The 21,201-nt window shown below is 37.3% G+C and overlaps 1 protein-coding gene and 1 long non-coding RNA gene across 2 annotated transcripts in view; one reads left to right on the forward strand and one right to left on the reverse strand.

The window, feature by feature from the left end:
• SLC9A9 (solute carrier family 9 member A9) overlaps window positions 1–21,201 on the forward strand; it is a 541,491-nt gene that overhangs the window by 52,309 nt on the left and 467,981 nt on the right. The gene's annotated exons all lie outside the window — the stretch shown is intronic.
• The window catches only part of LOC142871911 (uncharacterized), a 45,995-nt gene that overhangs the window by 20,997 nt on the left and 3,797 nt on the right, over window positions 1–21,201 (reverse strand). The gene's annotated exons all lie outside the window — the stretch shown is intronic.

Raw genomic sequence — 21,201 nt, forward strand, 5'->3', positions numbered from 1 at the left:
GCGTGGCTCCATTTTCAGTAGGCTGCAAAACAGCAGAGCTCATGAGGTTGTGTTGAGTCAGACTAGAAGGCCTCACGCCTCCTCTGTGCATTCATTTACTCTCTGGATTCTGTGCTGGCACAGTAATAGCTGTCACTGGTGTCAAAGAGAAAAATAAATATACCGCTGCCCTGACACAGCCAAATAAGAAAAAATAATCTCTAATCTGTCAAGTACAGGCTAAGCTGCTTAGCAGTGTGGTTTCTCATATCCATATCACAGCATGCACGGGTTGTATTTTTGGCAGCAGAGAGGAAAGTGAAGTTTGTGGGGAAAAGAAACAAAAGGTGGGATGGAGGGGGCTGTGGAGAACATCAGAGATGCAGTTTGGGGGTGAAGGGCGTGAAGCCATGAGAGCCCTATGAGTCTATGTGCCATTCAGCAACCGGCCCTTCCATCACAACCTTGAGATGCTGGGATAAGAATAACCACAGGGCAGAGAAAAAGAAACAAGTTCTGAGGGAATCAAAGGAAAAGCAAATCAAACTCTAAATTAGGGAGAGAAATATTGAAAAATGGTATGTAAGATTGTTGTGGAGAAAAAAGAAAAATATCTAATAGCAAAAGAAAAGTGTATAAGAGTAATCAAAAAGTACTCTAGTTTGGAAAATAATTTGCCTGAGAGGTCTTATTATTAAACAGCCTATCTGGGGATTCTAACATTGGGATTCTGCTAAAATGAAATTTTCAAGTTTTGGAATAACCCAGTTTACTGTAATTCTTCAGTACTTTTTCAGACACAAGGTCAAATGCTTTTTCTCAATTTGACTAAAATCTGATGGAAGAGCTACAGCCAATGTGGCTCTGAGTCTACACACAGCAACACATAACAATTCTATTCAGACAACAGGTAAAAAAGTAAAGAGAGTATATCAGTTATCTACTGCCATGTAACAAGCTACTCCCCAAACCTAGTGGCTTAAGAAAACAGCCACTTTATTAGTTCACAAATCTATAGCTGATCAATTTAGGTTGGGCTCAATTGGGCAGTTCTATGGTTTTCGTCTGAGGTCACTCACGTGACCAGTCATCTGGTGGTGACTTACCTGGGATTGGATGGTCTAAGATGGGCTTACTCACATGGCTGTGGCTGATTCTGGCTGATTGGTCTGGGGGATCAAGTGGAATGACTTTTCTCTACTCCATGGAGCTTCTCATTCCCCAGTAGGCTAGCTGCAGCTTTTTATATGGGGGGTCTTAAGTCAGCATTTCAAAATGGTGGGAACAGAAATGCAAAGTCTCTTGAGGCCCAGTTGCAGGAGTCAGGGACTATCACTTTCACTGCATTGTATTGGTCAAATAATCACAAGGGCAACTGAGATTCAATGCATGGGGAAATAGGCTCCACTTCTTGCTGAGAAGTGTGATAAAGCCACATTGCAAAGGGGTATGCATGCAGGGATGGGAAGAATTATCATGACTGCTTTCATTCAGGCTGCTATAAAAAAGTACCATAGACTGGGTGGCTTATAAACAACAGATATTTATTTCCCACAGTTCTGGAGGCTAAATGTCCAAGGTCAGGGTGCCAATATTGGTAGGGTTTTAGTGAGGGGCCTCTTCAGGATTGCAGATGGCCACCTTCCTATCATATCCTTAGATGGTGGAAAGAAGGCTAGAAAACTCTCTGGGGTTCTTTTTATAAGGGCACTAATCCCATTTGTGAGAAATCCACCTTCATAACTTAATTACATCCCAAAGGCCCCACCTCGTAATACCACCACATTGGAGGTTATGATATTAATGTAAGAATTTTGGAATTACACAAACATTAATTCCATTGCAGCAGCCATCTTTGCAAATAGTCCACTATAGGAAGAAACTACAAAATACCTTTAGGGATATGAAGGTACAAGCTTGCATTAGGAAATAGGACTCAGAACCTGGTATGAAACCTATGGCTACAAAAGTAAAACACAATGGGGAATCTAGTCCACCACACAGGGGCTAACTCACTGGCCTCTTCCACTGCGGTTCTTGATATTCTGGAGCCAGTATACAATGAATTCCTGCCCTGGTGACTTCAGTGACTTATTAAGAAATATGTTATAATGTCCTATGTTTTCATATAAAATTCTTGTGGAAAAATACATAAAGCTCAAAGGAAGTGAGGTAGAGAGCATGACTCAATACGTTTTTTATGCTACCAAAGCAAAAAGCATTCATGGAAAATTGCCCTTTGCTCAGCTAGAGTGGAGAATTATGGAAAAGTTTTATTTAATAATTTTAATTGCTCGTTTTACCATTAGCAATGCAGAGAATGTGAAGGTGTGGCAGTATTGGCTGTATTTGCAGGAACATCTCTGCTGAGGGCATCTCTTTCATGGCTGCATCTCCCCCTCTGAAGGGCTATCATGTCAAGTCTGGTTTGCATCCAGGTTTGTCTGGCTGGTAGTGGTGCTTTGGGAAAGGGTGGAACTTTGGGGGTGGTGAAAGCATGATCTTGGCAGCTTATTCACTTTGCACAAACAGGTTAAGAAGAGATAAGTGTAAGGGGCTGTGCCATCTGGTCTTTATTATACCTTTTCAGAGCTTTGCAGAATAACTTAAGTAATGGAACTCATGAATCCTTCCCCAAACTATAAACTACAACATTACCAAAACTGTTGAACTCAACTGTGTGTCCCTCCTCCCCATTCTCTTTCCTCCCCTCCCCTTAGAGGTAAATCTCATCCTGAATAATATTCAGGGTGCCTAAATCATAGTGACTATCAACTTTCTGGCTCTGGCTTTGATTGTCAAATATAGCACAATTTTGTCCTCATATGCTATCCTCTTCCATCCTTTTCTGTGTCCCCTACTAGCCTTAACCTCTTAGTTATCACTCCCTTGCCTTTGGTATTAGTCAATAATTTTGTTGCCAAGTGAATCAAACAATTAAGGAAAAGATTTGAGAAATGCATATCCTTTCATTGACAAAGAGATCGTAGAAATGTTAATAAATGAAAGTGACAAGATCTAGCTCTTTAGGTGCATTTTCTGGGCCTTGAACTGGCCATTCTACATTCATTATTTTATTTAAACTTCACAACAGACAGTTGTTCCCTTTTTATATGTGAGAAGCCCGAGGCTCAGAGTGGTTAGGTAACTTGCCAAGGTGTGACTGACTTCAGAGCTTGTAAACTAAACTCACCCTTGCAATTTAAATTGTGTTCTTGGATCTACAGCATCAGGAGCCAGTTAGAAATGCAGAGTTTGGAGCCTCACCCAAGACCTCCTTACTGCTTACTTGCATGTTAGCAAGGGCCCTAGGAGATTCCTAGGCACACTGACATTTGCTATGCTGCATTCTCAAATCTAGTAGATTTAGTATCTTAGGGTTTAGTAAGGACAGACCATAGAAATGAAGATAATTTTAACTTGCATTTAATCCATATTATCCAGGTATCATTGAAACTAAACAAAATCAACCAATTTTATAATTTATATTCACAAGATTTATATGGCTGTGTCTGTGCACATGTCTGGGTCAAGTATTGTATATACATTACATAGAAGATAATGGGTAGAATACTGTTAGTCAGGCACACAGAACCATCATAGTGAGAAATGTCCAGCGTTCGGGTCTAAGGATTTTAGCACGTCCAGTGTGGGAGGTGTTCAGCCTGATTTAGCATTTACACTCTGATGTCATTAAAATGAAATGGCCCCAATAAAAAGAATAGAAGTCAATCTTAACTATAGCTCTCAGATGCTTCATTGCTCTACTTCGCCCTTATTTACTAATTCCCACTGCACGAGAGGCAGCTGTAAAGAAAGTTTCCAATAGGCAAGTTACCAACAGAATTATGAATATTGATAATGACATCTTTGCCTTAGCATTGATGAGCGATTGTAATCTTGAAAGTCATTGCTACCAGACAATAGGTGCCTACAATCTTATTTTCTTGGTCATTTGCTGTGCTTGCATTTCCTTCCTCTAAAATATAAGGGTGATTTTCAACAACTATATGAATTTTTTTCTCATTTTGATTAAATTTTTCTTGGAACCTCAGTTTCACTGCTTTGTGAAGTAGATTACACAGTCTTTTCCTCAGCTTGTCAAGGATACCATACCACTTGGTCTGCCTACTCAATAAGTTCTATAACGTCTGAGAAATTTTGACTACAATGATGACAATTGCTTGCATTTATTGAGCATTTACTCTGTGCCAACCACTGCTATGCATGAAGCTCATTCACTTCCCTAATCCTCCATTTAAAGATTTTTCTCATCATAAGAATATATTTATTTCTGTAATAAAATCCCCCAATTTGCTTTATTAAAACAATTTCCTAATTTTTCTTTAGAATATTAAAGAGGCTAGCATTTTTATAGATATTCTTATTTATAGAATAATACACTCTTCCTGAACATTTTGTTAATTTACATTAGAAACTTAGGGTTCTTAAGCAAGAATGTCCACATGGAATATACAACACAAAGAGTGAACCCTAATATAAACTGTGGATTTTATTTAATAATAATATATCAATATTGGCTTATAAATTGTAACAAATGTACCATACTATTTAGTGCAAGATGTTAATAATAGAGGAAATAGGGTGAGGGGGTAAATATGGGGACATATTTTGAGTGCTTTCTGCTTAATTTTTCTGTAAGCCTGAAACTACTAAAAAATAAAGTCTGTTGGTTGAAAAAAGAAAGAATGTGCACATTATAAATCACATCATCTCTGTCTTTGAAACTAAATAGCATGTACCAGATATTTCCTATGGCCCATTGTTTCAATACTGGATGAAAACTGGAGATTCTCAGTCCCTCTCTAAGGACTCTATGTGCTCAGCCTGTTTTAGTGGTAGCACCTTGATTGACCAATCATCTCTGTCATTGTATCAGAGGTCTTAAGAATAGCACTAGAAGCTGGATTCTATATGGCTATTAGGAAATTTTCCCCCTGATGAACTTTACATATAGAATAGCATCCTTTTCAATCCCTTAGAATATATGTTATAAGAATAATGCTTTTTAAATTGCCCATGTTTAACCTTATTTCTTCTATTTTACAAAATGAGTATTAGTTCTCCTGAGCATTTTGCTTCTCCTGTTTGTGTCCAAACTACATTGTTGACAAAGTGATGATTGGATAAAAGCTTTGGACAAGAGTGATCCTATTGTACTGTCAATTCATAATTAACCTTGAGTCAATACATTTTTTTAGAGACAGAGTCTCCTCTGTTGCCCAGGCTGGTGTACAGGTGTTCAATCATAGCTCACTGTAACTTTGAGTTCCAGGGTCCAAGAGATCCTCCTGCCTCAGCCTTCCAAGTAGCTCAGACTACAGGTACACTCCACCACACTGGAATTTTAAAATTTTTTATAGAGATGGGGTCTCGCTGTGTTGCCCAGGCTGATCTTGAACTCCTGGCCTCAAGCCAGCCTCCCACCTCAGCCTCCCAAAGCACTGAGATTACAGGCATGACCCACTGTGCCTGGCTGTGTAATAGCTTCATTATATTTTTTGGTTGTACGTAACAAGTCAAAATTTTCTTCCTTCCAAATACAAACCATAATTTCGTCATCTCTTACTATTAATAATTGTTTCTTTCTATCTGACTCTTACATGCCACTCTGCTTCAAAGTTTACTTAGATGTTTAGTTTTTCCTGTTGATTTTGTATAAGTTGGCATTCCATCACTGTACTGTCCTCTATCCAGGCAAATCCATGGCTTCTAACATATGTAGATAAATTGCTTACATGATTGTGAAGGTGTTGCTTTAATTTGTAGCAAAAAGGTATCTATTCTAGGATACAAATTTAAGGCCTCCACAGAAATCGGTAACCTGATTATTTAACAAGTTATCTACTGTGCTTCACAGGGCTAAATACAATTACAGCCTTATCCCAGCAGAGAGAAATTAAGAGTGCAGGAAAGGTAAATATTATCCTCTAAGAGTGGAAAGTAAATGGAGACTCATTTGGGAGAATGTTAAGTGTTTATTGTGGATGGCACATGCTTTAGGAAATAATTTCACTTCACAATGGCCTAACTGCATATATATTACAGGAAGTGTACTCCACTGTTAGAAATATGGGCAAAATATACTATTTTCATGGCTCCTTACCCTTTTCACAAAATGGTTTCACATGTGTTATATTTGCATTTTACAACAACTATCCGAGATAGGTAGAGGCAAGAATTATACTGCTATATGGATGAGAAAAGTGAGGATTGGAGAAGTTAAATTACTTTCTCAAATACTGTTAATTAATGTTTGTCAAAACTGGAAACAATATCTATTTAGTCTAATTCTTAAATCTCTGCAAATGCTTTTTATACTTGGTTAAGGGCCAATCCCACCCTTGAAATCAATTCTCCTATTAATCAACCAAAACAATAAGTAAAGTTTGAGGTTTATGATAGATGTGATAAACAATAACAGTATATTCTGTAAATATGTACATATACATACCCATACACATGTACAGTACCTTCAATTTTTAATGATTTTGTTTACATATATCATTTCAATTGTTTATCAAGCTAGCTGGGATATGACATTTTCCTAAAAGATATCCCTGAGCAAGATCCAGAAGTGATTATAAATCCAGTGGAATTGTTTAGGACACAAGAGGTATAACTTCATGTCATTGAACAAGTCTAATGTTGGTAATAGCACTGTTTGCAGCTGTTTGAAGAACTGAATTTAGGCAATCTCTAGAGAAAATTATATATGCAGAGCATGCAAGTCAACCAGCATTAACTCACTCAATTGCAGCCTAAATTATACTTATCAGGAGCTGTGTCTCTAACCTTTTCTTAAACTCAACTGATCTATTACTTCTGTGTGGTTTAGCTTGGCTACTTCCAGTGAATAACTTTTTGTAAGGAAATTGGTTTTCCTGTTGGAAGAAAGTATAGAAATCTCCCCAAAGGTTTTTTTCTTTATCTTCTAGATTTAACTAATTTTCCATATATTTACTTAGGAAAATACAGCTACTTCAGAAAATTTTTTACATGGTTGCCACATGATTTCCAACCCTCCTTTTTGTCTTCCTCCTTGCTTTCTAATCAGATATAGTTACAAGGGACATGCTAGGTTAGGCATTAATATACACTCTAAAAACTATTCTCTACTTTCATTCCTCCCATATTGAAGAATTCCAGCATTCAATAATAGTTGTAGGATTTTTATTTTTGTATTTCATAAAATGAAAAGGATTTTAGTTAAACCTTGAGTTGTTCATAGCTACTTAGTTATTCTGAAACATATTTTGAGTAATGTCAATACTCTTCAGATAATTTAGTTATGAACACATATCAAAGTTTTGTTATAATCTTGCTATAAGGGGAAAACCATTAGTACAATGTTATTAACAGTGCTATCTGCAGACCTTTGCTGATCTGTGAGCTGGGTGCTCCTGGATTGGGAGGAATAAGCACAAAAACTGATTATAAGCACTTGGGAATGTGCACAGTGACTTAAGTAATTTTGTGTCTGCTAAATTTAACAATAAAAATTTGGGCTTATATTTTTTATAATATAAAATATCATTTATTCAGCATTTTATTTGTATTGCATTCTATAAAAGTATTGGTTTGGAAATGTAATATTAATTAACGAATTAATGACCCCTCCTTCACCACATACAGTTTGAGAAGCAATGCCCAGGGAAGTCATTTCAAAGATTTCTTCATGGTAGGTGCATTTCATATAGGAAAAGAGAATAGTTAAAAAATCATTTTTAGGTTATGGTTTTTAAAAAGTTTAAAGTTAACTAGATGAATAACTAGGAAGATAAGTAGTTTGCTAGATGAATAGTTTCTCAGAACAAATCTTAATTCCATTAACGTTCATCAGAAAATTATTTAAGCATTTTTAAAGGATGACATTTTTTTCTAGAAGGGAATTTTTGATAAAAAAAATGATTCTAACTCAGATGAATTTTGTTTCAGGTTTTCTTTTACTAAAGTCAGGGAAAAGAGGGAAACAGTTTTGATACTTAGAATTTGGGTGAACTACATTCCTTCCTGCCTTAAGCTTTCCATATCAAGTAAGTTTGTTTGAGGAAGCTGAGCTTCGAGTAACTCTGTCCAGTTGTAAATGAAAATGACTGGTTTCCAGTAGGGGCCAAGTAAAACTGGGTTTCAGGCATGATCTCTGTGATGAGTACTTCAATACTAGGCTGGTGTTTCCAAGAAAGAAAGGAGCCAGGGAAGAGGCTACAGAATGCCCAAGACCTAAATTAATGTATCTTTTACCAGATAGATATTCAGCTCCTGAATGTTGTAAATTCTTTGCTTCCCTAAAAGATAATTTTTATATCGAGAATATATTTTAGCAATCCCTTAAGGGAATTTATAAAATTCTTATGATAGGAAATGTTCAAACTTTGCAATCCTTCTAAAATAACAAACATATGTAGGAATACATTTTTCTCCACTGAAGCAATATTCCAATCATGGTTATATGTGAAATATATTCATGTTAAAAGGGAAATAAAATAATGCTTTAGAACATTACTTATAGTTGAAGAGAATTCTGATCTAGAAAAATAGCCCCTCTTTTATAGATTCTTTCTGGTTTTTAAAACTTTAACATCTAATAATATTTATGTCTTTTTTGTTTTATTAACCTCAATTTTAGTCTTTTTTTCTTCAATTGGACACTTTATAAAAATCTATCAGTCTATAGGAAAAGTTATAGTTATGGGAAATAGCTTTTATTTTGAATGGCATATTGCCTGCTCTCTTCCTTTCAATAAAAGGGTAAAAACAATCACAAATTATATTCCTTAGAAAGAAAGAATTGATTTTTATACTGCTTTAGAGTTCATTTTAACTTCCTGCCTTGCGATTTGATGTTTTCTCACTATTCTACAACTCCACTATATAAGTCCATTAAATACTACCAAGAACACACTACTAAGGGAAAATGCCCTTAACAAGATTTGGTTTGAATACATGGAGAAAAAATTCTACCAATGGCCCACTGTTAGTAATGACCTTTATATCTATTCCCTTCTAGGGACAGAAATAATATATAGTTTGTTATTTATAGATATTAGAATCCTGTCAAACTGCCAATAATTTAAACATACATTTTAAGAAAACAGAAAATAGTAAATTAGGCCAGAAAATTGTGGTATTCTTGATTTATAAAGCATACAATCAAATTTTGAGGGTGATTGATTTTATTTAGAACATGATAAGGACAGGTACATTTCTTCAGTGCCCCAAGGATTTGCATATAAACTAGATTCACAGCATAAAACAAATTGATAAAAATTCCCCCTCTGCTCTTTAACCACTAATACTCAGGCAGAATTGAAGCCAGATTTTAATAGTGTTTAAAGGCACCACAGTGTATTATTATAAGCTTAAATTTCGATATTGTTTCAAAGTTACCATCTCTTTGCCTATTGGAAAGAAAAGTTGGAACTCTTTAAAAAGGTCTGTTTCAGTAAGCAGATGTGAAAACCCATTTTGGTAAAATTATTTTCACATTTCAGAGTTAAGCAAACCCTAAACGTGAAGAATGAAGTGTGGATTATATTAAAATGGATGTTAAACAGGAGGGGGCAACTGTCACCACATAGGAAGCTGAAACTCCATTCCAAAGTCAGCAGAATGAAACAAGCATATCCCCCGGAAGGGTGAACGATGCACCAACAGCTCAGCAGCCATCGGCTTTTACATTGTGCCCCCTGGTGGGAAAATTTATAAATCCCAATTTTAATAGTTTTGAACTGACGCGATAAGGCTGTTGTTTCTTATCTCTGGGCTTTATGTATGATCAGACTTCAACCTAAGGGAAAATACATGGCTTTTCGAGGCAGGGTTGACTTAGGCATCAACTGATCCAACCTCCTAATATTACCTGGAGTTGATAAATGATTAAGCGAGGCTTGAAAGAAGTGACCTATGTATTATTTAGTTTTCCTGTCTCCCAGGAATAGTATTAATTATTGAAAACCTACTAAGTGCCAGACACTATATAAGCATCATTTCACTTAACCTCATTAACTCTGATTTTAGTGTAATGCTTTTCCTGTTTATTTTCCCTATTACTATAAGTTCTTCCCAGGGCTAAAATCATACCTCCAGTCTATTGATACTTGCATATTCGGGCTTTAAGTATGTTGCTTCTCACCCATACGTGGCATGGGTCCCAGGAGGTGCACTTCGCTCCCGGGCTAGTGAGACAAGAGACCTGAGACCAGGCGTCCCTCACAAAAGTTGGCTGAGGAAATAGGAAATCCAACTCCAGACCCCCTATCCCAAGGCCAGGTGGAGACAGCGGTCCCTGGTGGAGAGCCACAAAAGGGCGAGTAAAGCCGGGACAGGTGAGGAGAAAATGAACTAAGGAGGCGAGTGAGTGGTTAAGGAGAAGCTGACAGGGTCCCAGTGGGCAGTGGGAACACGCTGGGGCATTTCTGCCCAACCCCGGGGTGGGCTTGTAGAGATAGTGCCAGATCGATTTGAAAGACTCAGAATGGGCCAATATGTGTCGATAATAAAAATTTTCAGGATTGGAAGATGTTACTATAATTACATAGTTCAACTTTTGGTTTTTAAAACTTGCCTTAGTTGTTTTTCTTTTTAATAATACAGTGCCGGATACACATAATAATAATAAAAGACCTAAGATTTATGCCTATGTTGTGTTATGTTCTAAGCACTCTGGATATATCATCCAGTCAGTCCACACACACACTCTGTGAAGTAGGTAGTGTTGTCCTCAATTTACCGTGAGGAGACTTAAGCCAGAAGAGGATAAGTATTAATACCATGCCAAAGGTCACATGGACAGGACATGTAAAGAGCTGGGATTTGAATCCAGGTTTCCGGCCTTCAGTCTGTGTTCCTAACCAGTCCTCAATCTCTACGTAAAGTTAGATAGCATAATAATAAATCGACCATCTGTAACTCCCTGACTCAACTTCAAAAATAAAGCACATCACTGGTACCAGTGAAGGCTCCTCCCATGTACATTTTCCAGATTTTTTTTTTCTTAGTTGAGTCAACAAGTCTAAAAAGGCTAAGAGATTAGCCCACAGTTGGTTATTAGATTTTGCTGACTGTAAAATCCAACTATTGAGTTACATGGAGGTTACATAGTAGCATAAGTACATAAGTAGAAGTTTACTAGCTGATTGAGACCAACTAAACAGAATATTTGACTTATATGCCTTTTTGGCTTTTTGTTTCTAATTTGGGGATTGCTCCCTTATTTGAAGTTAAACAAACAAAACCGAGTCTTTTATTGCATTTGCATTTGAAATATTTTTAGGCTCTCATAGTCATTTATTGGTTAATGAACTAATTAATTCACCAAACATTTGTAAAACACCTTCTGAGTGGCAATCACCATGCTAGGGACAGGGCTGTAATCAGCACCACGTTGGAGCTGGCTGTGTTAACTCATAAGACCTAGTGGTTAACTTTTCAGGAAATTTTGTTAACTAGCTATCAAATACAATCACTATTAAAATTAGATTATGTAACCATGCATATATAAAAATGATATAAAAACAAACTTAATAAATACTAAAAACTCCTTGCTTCCTAATTTCCTAATTTTTTGTTACATTTTATTATGATTCATGCTCTTGAGGTTATTTGCATATATGTGTTATACCTGTATGGTAGAAATACAAAGTATATGTGCTACTGAGTATCTCTTCTAAACTCTAAGTTCAGAGACCCCCTTGGTAGTTTGAAATTGGTCATTGTGTAAGTATTTACACCACAGAAATTGCCAAACTGCAAACAGGGCGTTTCTTTCCAAAGAGCCAGATGTTAAACATTTAGCAGCACACCACTAGTTACAGTGAAGATTAATGTACAATCACTAGCAAAATAGAATTTTTGGTCTATTGAACCAGTGATTTGAATAGTAGACATGCTCAAAATTAAAAAAAAAAAAAAAAGAAAAGAAAGAAAGAAAAGAAAAGGGAAAAAAGCACTGAACAAAACAAGCAATAAACTTCACCATGGTCTCCAACAATGGTAATTTAAAGTATCATCTTTAACACAGTTAAAATCAACCTCATTTCCACGTTTTCCAAGAAGATAGTGTTCTACAGAATTTGTAGGTGGAAATGCAGAGCATTTGTGATGCTTCTGAAATTGGAATCAGCCCGGTGGGACTTCTTGGGTACATTGGAGTTTATAAATGTTTCCAGTCACAGATCTGTGACCTGTTAGTCAGAAACTGGACTTGGAGCAATCAGGTTACTAATCAGCACCTCACAATAGCTGTCACATCTTTTCTTTTAAAGTGGAAGGGCATCTACAGTATTTAACTAACAGTGTTTAAGTGCTATGATAGTGGCTACAGTTCCTTCTAGGGCCTACTTTCACTTCAGATAACAACTAGGCAGAGAAAATGCTCAGAAACATCCATTGAGTCTCTGGGCCTACAGAATAAACTACACATGAATTAACTTGGAATTTGAGGCCCTTCTAACTAGAACATTCCTTCCCAAATATCTACACTTGAACACATTTTAACCCACAAGGCTGAGTGGACCAGAAATAAGTTTTTCCTTACTTTCATTCTATAACTAAAATTATTTTTTGTTTTGAGACTTTAATATGCTGGGTAACTAAAACGAAATCTCATCTACCCAAAAGAACAAAAGACATTCTATAAAAAAGACATTTGCACTTGAATGTTTATAGCAGCACCATTCACAATCGCAAAGATGTGGAAACAACCCAAGTGCCCATCAAGACATGAATGGATTAATAAAATGTGGAATATGTATACCATGGAGTACTATTCAGCTATAAGAAAAAATGCTGGTATAGCACCTCTTGTATTTTCCTGGATAGAACTGGAACCCATTCTACTAAGTGAAGTATCCCAAGAATGGAAAAATAAGCACCACATGTACTCACCATCAAATTGGTTTTAACTGATCAACACCTCAGTGCACATATAGGAAGAACATTCATCAGGCATCAGGCAGATGGGAGGGGGGAGGAGGGGATGGATATATATATACGTAATGAGTACAATGCGTACCCTCTCGGGGATGGACATGCTTGAAGCTCTGACTTGGGAGGAAGGGCAATATACATGACCTAAACACTTATACCCCCATGATATGCTGAAAAAAAGATAAATATATACATATATATATTAAAAAATAAACAAACAAAAACTAAATCTCTTCCCCTGGTATTGTATCCAATACCAGGAAGCTTTAGAGCACCAGGCTATCAGGGACAGGGGGCTCTGGTCCTGCTTGTTATCTGGGCATGGCATGCTGGGTTCAGAGAGATGACGTAGTCTGAACTTCAGGCATTTGTCCACACACTTCACTGTACACCCTTCCTTGTCCTGGCAGCAAAGCCTCACTGAGGCTCCCAGCAGTCTGGAGTATGTTTGTGACATTCTTGGGCCCACGGGAAACATTCTGCTGGACCCCTTTCCCATCCCGCCCCACACACATTCTGGGGAGTGCTCTGAGGCTACTTTGTACCCTTGTGCCTAGCTTTGGGGTCCAGTTGAGACTCAGCAGACCATCTGACCATCCCTGATGCCCAGCCTGGAGGGTAGTCTGGAAAGGAGGCTGCTTCTTCCTTTCCACTCATTCGAGACAGGATGTGGTCACTTTTCCCACCTCCTAGTAAAAGGGGAAGAGGAAGTGAAATCCTCTACTGGCTGCCCCCAAGTGATGACAAGAGAGAAAAGCATTGTCTAGTGGTTTCCATTACTTTCACAGGAAGAAATGTGACAAGAAACAGCAACAGGTATAGGAAGGAAATCATAATGTGTTTATTAACAGAGTCTTCTCTCTTCTCTAAATGTCTATAAGATTCTCAGTTATAATTAAAGAATTTCCTGGAGTTTAAATGACAAGTTGAGCTGAAATGGGACAATTCAATATACAGAAAAATATTCCCCATTCAGTGTCTTTTGCTATCCTTGAGCTTGAGATTCCAACCTTCCGCCCATGACACCTACGCTCTGTGAGTTCAGAATGTGTCCCTGTGTATGTATGTATGACTAATAAGGGTATTGTTAATCCAGAAAGGCTAGTTTCACTTAATCTAGTCACTCCATCATTCCCCTTCTTTGGTTAACTTCATGCACTACATGCAGTTGAATTACTGTCCTGCCCCAAATGTCACCAAAATAAATAATCACCAAGAATAACTGCATCTTAACATAGCTGGCACTCAGTGAACATTGGTTCTATTTAGAGGACACTCTTCTCCCTGTTCCCGGCAGATGACTTCATCAGCAATACAATTGAGGCCTGTTTTGAGACCCCCTTGCTTCTTCATATTGTCGTGTGCTTCGTCCGAATCAAGGCTCCAAGTAGAATGCTACTGGGGAGGCATTTTTCCTTCTACAAACCTCTTAATCCAGTCTTTGCCATTTTGATGGGTAAAACATATCACTTTAGTTTTCATTTACATTGCTCTTATTTTGAGTAAGGCTGAGCATCTTTAAATTTGTTTAAGAACCATTTATATTTCCTTTTGGTGAATGGCATTCTTTATAACTTTTGTCTTGTCATTTTCTTTTTGAGTTGTAGGAGCTCCTATATCAGTGAGATCAGTCCTTTGTGATTTGAGTTACAAATATTTTTCCAAGTTTTTCATTTGTTTATGGTGAATTTTTTTTCCAGGCATATTTTCTACCATATAATTGATGTTATCAAACCTTTGTTTTGCAAGGTTTAGGTCTTTCTTAGAAAGACTTTTCTCAGTCTGAATCAAAATTTAAAATTTCTCCCTTGTTTTCTTCAAGTAGTTAGATGTTTGTTTGTGTTTGGGATAATTGTTTGAATCTATCTACAATTTATGATATATTAATCAAAGCTGTGATTCAAGTCTTTAACCTCACTTCCCACCCCCACACCCCCACAAAATAGTTACCCAGATATTCCTATAAGAATATTTGTTGAATATTCCATCTCTTGCCCACGATTTGAAATACAGTCTTTGCCATATACCATCTTTCACACATTTATTTGCATCCATCCCTGAATAATATATTCTGATTTATTGATTGTCTTTCTTTTTAAGCACCAATACTTTACTATCTTAATTATTATGCCTATAAAACAGGTTTTAATACATGATAGACCCATTGCTATTGTTTTTTTCCCTTCCCCCCCCCAGAACTTTTCTATTATTGCTTATTTATTTTCAGTATTTACTTAGGATTCACCTATGTAATCTCTCACCCTGAGTTAGGTATTTTTATTGGATTTACATTTATAGATTAAATTTATTTATTAATTAAATTTGTAAATTAAATTTATAGATTAACTTGTAAAGAATTCACATATTTATGAGGTTGAATCCTCTTATTCAAGAAATATGACATGTTGCAAGTAATTTATTATGAATGATAAAGTATCAATAAGAGAGAATTACTTATATGTTTATATAGTTAGAATAAATCCCAAGATATCCATAAGCACTGATACAGACGGCATTCAGATACACCATATCTTGAATGAAAGAAAAAAGGACCACAATTGTACCAACCTCCCTAGAAATTCCACATACTCCTTGGCCTATTTTATTTCTGCACTCAAGAGAGTATATTGTGCATGTAAACATCATCCATCCTTGTGTCACACTGGGAGGAAAAGGTTTTGAATTGCAGCCAGAGCATATGCTCTTATTTATCTAACACAAGTTGTTCTACTTCATTGACCTTTCCTGGAATACCACCTTTTCAGATCAGTATTGGCCTAACTTGTTGCTACATTTTGTATATTTGTATGGACCTTTTATTCATTAGCTCACATAGAATTACAAGTTAGCATAGCTTCCTGGAGATTTGGGAGCCACAAGGCTACTCTTAGAGAATAGCAAAAGAGAGCATTTATAATAGTATGGAAAAGAAACAGTTCTCACTTTTTCTTGTATTTTCTCTTGATTTTGTTTTTGTTTCAAAGGAATACTTTAGGGATAGAAGAATAAAACATTAAACAGACTGGGGTGGTATCCACAACCAAATTCAATATGGGTTTGTTTTCACTAAGATGTTATGAATGTTAACAGGGGTACAGATTGCATGAACCCACCGAAGGGAATACGGAAAAGTTAGGTCTCTAGATGTAGGCAAAGCACGACACAGAGCAGGGTGCAAAGCAAGTTCGGCTTATAGTAAGTGTCAAAGAAACCACTTGTGAATTTTTATGATTATAAAATACAATTTTATCTTCATTACCTTGGTAGCTCCTATTTCATCTTTAATTACTAGTAATAATTTTTACTATTCACTGTGTGTCAGTTGCTAAGTTTTTACATACAGTTTTCTCCTTTAATCTTGATAATTTTATCATGTTGTTTCTTTTCCCTGTATAGGTGAGGAAATCAGGGCTTAGAAAAGTTGGATAACTCGGCTGAAGTCAGACTCATTATTAAGGAGGGAACCTGAGAGGAAATGGGCACTTAACCACTAATCCATGCTTAACCTTTCATGGCACACTGAACGACCTTATTATATTTTAGTTCTACATATTTCAATACAAAACGTTTTTTCAAAGCGATGAAACACAAACATTTATGTTAACCATTGCACAGTGGCAAGAGTCTAATCTTGTTTTAAATAAAATAGCATTGGGATGTCAGAATTGGAAACTTTCTCAAGAAATTCTATTTCCCTTCCTTGGCTCCCACATTTTGCTGAATGAAGACATATTCACGGAACATTAATATTCCATGTCATTCATTCAGCAATTACTTTTAAAGCACCCATTACATGTATAGCACTGCATATCTCAGTAGCCATACTCTTTAGAATCTGTGTGTCTTATGTATACATAGTTAGGAGTTCTTTTTACCCTAAGTAGCTCTTTGGTACCTAAAACTGTTTCATCCTGTGCTAAAATAAGATATATTCTCTCCAGTTCCAATACCTTATAAGAAGTATTCTATTACTACAGCCATGTGCTCAGGAGAATGTGGCACATCTGATTCCAAGAGAATAATCTTTTATTTTCTTAAAAAAAAAAAAAAGAATAATCTTTCTCAATGTCTGTTACTTGGGAATAAAATACAAGGAAGATTATTGTGAAGATTAAATAAACAAATATATGTAAATTTCTTAAGACAATGCTAGATATATAGCACCCCCTCAATGAGAGGCATTCTTCTGATTGCTCATGATCACTACCATCATCATTATTTATTTTATTTTTTTAAGACAGAGTCTTGCTTTGTTGCCTGGGCTAGAGTGCCATAGTGTCAGGCTAGCTCACAGCAACCTCAAACTCCTGGGCTCAAGCAATCCTTCTGCCTCAGCCTCCTGAGTAGCTGGGACTACAGGCATGTGCCACCATGTCCAGCTAATTTTTTCCATGTATTTTCAGTCGTGCAGCTATTTTCTTTCTATTTTTAGTAGAGATGGGGTCTTACTCTCGCCCAGGCTAGTCTTGAACTCCTGACCTTGAGCAGTCCGCCCACCTCGGCCTCCCAGAGTGCTAGGATTACAGGCGTGATCCACCATGCCTGGCCCATCATCCTTATTTATAGGTAGAAATGTTTCTCTTATTCCCTACTCTAGCTGAGAATCAGTGACAGTGTGAGCCCCTGGTGTGTATACCTTCAGTGTCTGCCAGTCAGTCGGTGAGCACTGTGTGAAACAGAGGGGAGGAGGCAGTGTAAAGAATAAGAAAGGAAAGGAAATGGGGAGAAAGATGGGAAAGTCCAGGTGGAAGGGAAAAGGTAGTTGTTACAGAGAACATCTCAATGCCTGTCATCTCTTTACCTTTAATTGCCTGATCCACAGTTTACAACAAACACAGCAAACATTAAAATTCATACCAGCTCTTTTCAAGAAAATATATTTTGATCATGAAAAAACTTCTGAGGGAGTGAGAGATATAATTACTCTCTGTATAGTTAATTCTGAATCATTAAGCTTCCCATTTATAATCATTAGGTTATGAGATGGAGAAGTGTCATAGAAATGCAAGAAGTGATAAAGATGGTTGGAAACTAGAGATCTAAATAGCCATTTCTTTAAAGAAACAGGTTGTTATTTTTGAACAGTCATTGGATTTTTTTAAAAGTCATGCTGCATTGGATAGAGGAAGATTCAGACTTACTGTTGAAGAAGTTTTAAACCTTTGCATCTCCACATAAACAAGACTGTATTGAAAGTTCTTTGCCATAAAAGAATGGAAATAATAGAACATATTTGCTGAGAGTCTACAGTATTCTTTCCACTGTGCCTGGATGCTACAGGTATAAAAGAATGAGATGAGTCTCCTACCACAGGGAACTTTCTAGTTGAGGTTAAAAGACATTGGTTGATGAAACTATCCTCGCTCCCCTAAAACACAACAAACAGTTAATGTTTGTTGCCCTTGAAGTTAATTTACTCCCCCCCCCCCCCACAAACACACATATACTCTTTTTGAGTCAGAGTCTTTCTCTGATGCCTGGGTTAGAGTGCCCTGGCGTCAGCCTAGCTCACAGCAACCTCAAACTCCTGGGCTCAAGTGATCCTCCTGCCTCAGCCTCCCGAGTAGCTGGGACTACCGGTGTGTGCCACCATGCCCGGCTAAATTTTTCTATTTTTAGTAGAGACGGGGTCTTGCTGTTGCTCAGGCTGGTCTGGAATTCCTGAACTCAAGTGATCTTCCTGCCTTGGCCTCCCAGAGTGTTAGGATTACAGGCATGAGCCACCTCACCCAGCCGACACATATTTTTTCTGTTTTACAAACCAAAATCATCTGAAGGGCAGTGCCATCTCATACGTGTACATGATGGGGAAAGGGTAAATAAATTAACTTGGTATGGAAGATTAAGGGTAGTGGAGGGTCATTCATATCTTCCAAGCTCTTTTTGCCCAAATCTGCCCAAAGACACGCTGGTGTGATTAACATGTAGGAAGTTTGGTCATTTTGCCCTAGTTTAAGCTTAGTTCCTTCCATTTTTCTCCTTCAGAAATATCTAGAGATCCAGGCAGGGGGTATATGCCTCCCGAATGAGACATGTGCTCTGAACACCCTGACCAATTATGCCAACCATATATTAGCATAATTCTCATGACATATTTTCCAGCTTGGGCACATCTAGATAAGAGTGATATTATGCTACAGATACTGTTTTCCCCTTGCTTAGAGCAACTGTGGGTATGACGACTATACCTTTTAAGAATCATTTTGCAAAACAGTTTAGGAATCATTTTGCAAAACAGTTTGTATACTGAAATAATAGAATTATGAGACATATGGAAAGAGCTTTAGAACTTCTTCAGTGTACCCTTCCATTTATAGCTGATAATACAGAGACCTAGTTGCAGGAATAATCACATTTACAATTCCTTCATGGTTTATCACCCTACTATGTTTAAAAGTGTGATGAGAGCAGACCCTCTGTGGTAGCTGCCCTCTGACATCAGGACTTCCTTCCTTCATGCATGTTAGCTAGGTATGTTTGTGTTTATTCTTGTTTGACTTTACAACCTTTCCAACTTCCTCTCTTATAATGTCAACGTATCCTCAGCATGAGGCACTTTCTCATCTTCATTCCCTCTGGCTCTCATCTTTCTGTATTCTAAACAGTAGTTCTTTGTTTACAGCTCATGATTGTCCAATCAGAGCCCCCTAGGCCATTTCCAAACTTAGTATGCATCCTCTATCAGTTGTCTATTTCCTCAATATTGTCGCATAACAAACCACTACAAAACTCAGTGACTTAAGGCAATCATAGCCAAGAGTCTGCAGGTCAGATTTAGGCTTTGCTCTGCTGGGCAATGCTTTTATATCAATCGATATTACACATGTCTGATATTTGGCTGGTGTGACAACAGTGACTTGGCCACATGCCTCTCATCTTCTAGTAGGCTTGCCTGGACAGATGTGTTTTCATGGTGCTGACAGAAGTGTGACAGAGGAAGCAGAAATGTGCAAGACTTTTTTAAGCCTCTTCTTAAACCAAGTCTGCTAATGTCCTATTGGCCAAAGCAAGCCACATGGCTGAGGCCACAGTCAGGAGTGAGCAGACACTATGAAGTTACAAGGCAAAAAAAGGGTGAAGAAGTGGGGCTGTTAATTTAATCATCTTACCATATATCCTGGATAAAAACTCAAATAGGACATGAAAATAATATTGAATTTTGCTGCATAGAGCCTAGGATGACTTTGAGGCATAGATTTATATCAGTGATTTATATTAGCCATCACAGATTTATATCTGTCATAGAGATCAGTCTTCAGCATCAATTGATGATTGAGTGGGTTTTTTTCAGTAAAGAACTAGTACATAAATTAAATGCTATTTACTTTAATTTAGTAAGGATTTATTCACCAAATATGACATCATGAGTAAACAGTCTATTGAGCAGCATAATTATAACAAGAGATCCCTACTGAACCCCAAGTGGTCCCCATCTTTTCCAGGCAGCATATTGACATTGTGGCTGACTCAAAGGGCCTGAACCCAAGGAGACAGAAAGTGGGGATCTTTCTTGGTTTAATTGGTGATAGACTCAGGTGCCTGAAACAAAATACCAGGCATAATGAAGAAAGGATGGAAAGTTGAGGGAAGCAATTCTTAGCCTTTCTAGATGACTGGGGTGGCCACATGAGGTGTTGACCGTGCATCTAACAGTTTTCCAGAAGTTACTGTGAGGACTGCAGTTGGCACTCCTCGTGGGAATGTAACTTGCATTGCATACATTTTACATTCCAAGGTCAGAAAGGATTAGAAGTGTTCTGTCTGGAAAAGGACACGCTGTCATTGAAATCTCTCCAGTCTGCTGCACAGAAACAGGCTGCATTCACCCTGAGAAGTAGATAGGGATCCCCGTGACATAGAGAGCATAACTTATTATGATTCTGTAACCTACCCGAGAGTGCTTGCATCACATGTTAAATACCATCAACAACTTTCTCCATCAAATTGTTGTTGAGAATTAACAACTAGGAGAAAAGTGACTTTTCCTTAGCAATAGTCCTTTCTCTTTCATAACCCAGTCAGAGTTTATTTTTTTAGAAAACCAGTGAAATTCTATAATGTGGGCTTGGGAAAGAGAAGGAGGAAGAATGCAGGTGTCCTGCCTACAGTGTGACAAAGGATGGCTTTCAAGAGCTGGAGATCTTAGTAGAGAACTACCTACTAATAATAAGCTAAGAAAGGTGAATGCTCCTAGTTAAAAAGAAGCAAATGCTTATCATATTAGACTCTTAATAGATGCATTTTATGTAGAAAAAATAATTGGTCTGACTT

This window comes from Microcebus murinus, chromosome 1, assembly GCF_040939455.1.
Source record: "Microcebus murinus isolate Inina chromosome 1, M.murinus_Inina_mat1.0, whole genome shotgun sequence".
Taxonomy (NCBI): Eukaryota; Metazoa; Chordata; class Mammalia; order Primates; family Cheirogaleidae; genus Microcebus; species Microcebus murinus.